The sequence below is a fragment of the Schistocerca serialis genome, chromosome 1, assembly GCF_023864345.2.
Source record: "Schistocerca serialis cubense isolate TAMUIC-IGC-003099 chromosome 1, iqSchSeri2.2, whole genome shotgun sequence".
NCBI lineage: Eukaryota > Metazoa > Arthropoda > Insecta > Orthoptera > Acrididae > Schistocerca > Schistocerca serialis.
The window spans coordinates 656,773,880-656,774,361 of NC_064638.1; the positions used below are offsets into that span (position 1 = coordinate 656,773,880).

General features: G+C 50.4%; 1 pseudogene; it reads left to right on the plus strand.

Annotated features, from left to right (window-relative positions):
- On the plus strand, positions 1-118 carry LOC126426726 (5S ribosomal RNA; annotated as a pseudogene).
- Positions 119-482: the final 364 nt, after the last annotated feature.

Consider the following 482-nt stretch of genomic DNA (forward strand, 5'->3'; position numbering starts at 1 on the left):
GGCAACGGCCTTGCCGCAGTGGATATACCGGTTCCCGTCAGATCACCGAAGTTAAGCGCTGTCGGGCGTGGCCTGTACTTGGATGGGTGACCATCCGGGCCGCCATGCACTGTTGCCATTTTTCGGGGTGCACTCAGCCTCATGACGCCGATTGAGGAGCTACTCGACCGAATAATAGCGGCTCCGGTCAAAGAAAAGCATCATAACGACCCGGAAAGCGGTGTGCTGACCACATGCTCCTCCTATCCGCATCCTCAGGTGCAGATGAGACGGCGGTCGGATGGTCCCGATGGGCCACTTGTGGCCTGAAGAAGGAGTGCAAAAAAAAAAAAAAAAAAAAGAAAAATTGTAATAATAATAATAATTTATCTAAGAGGGCATGGTCTATAAATAAAACTAAAACAGCCTGTGCTTCAACGTTGGAAGTATATTTGGTCCTTTCACCATTTCCGGGCCTGGGCAGTCCGTTGGTTGGCTTGGAG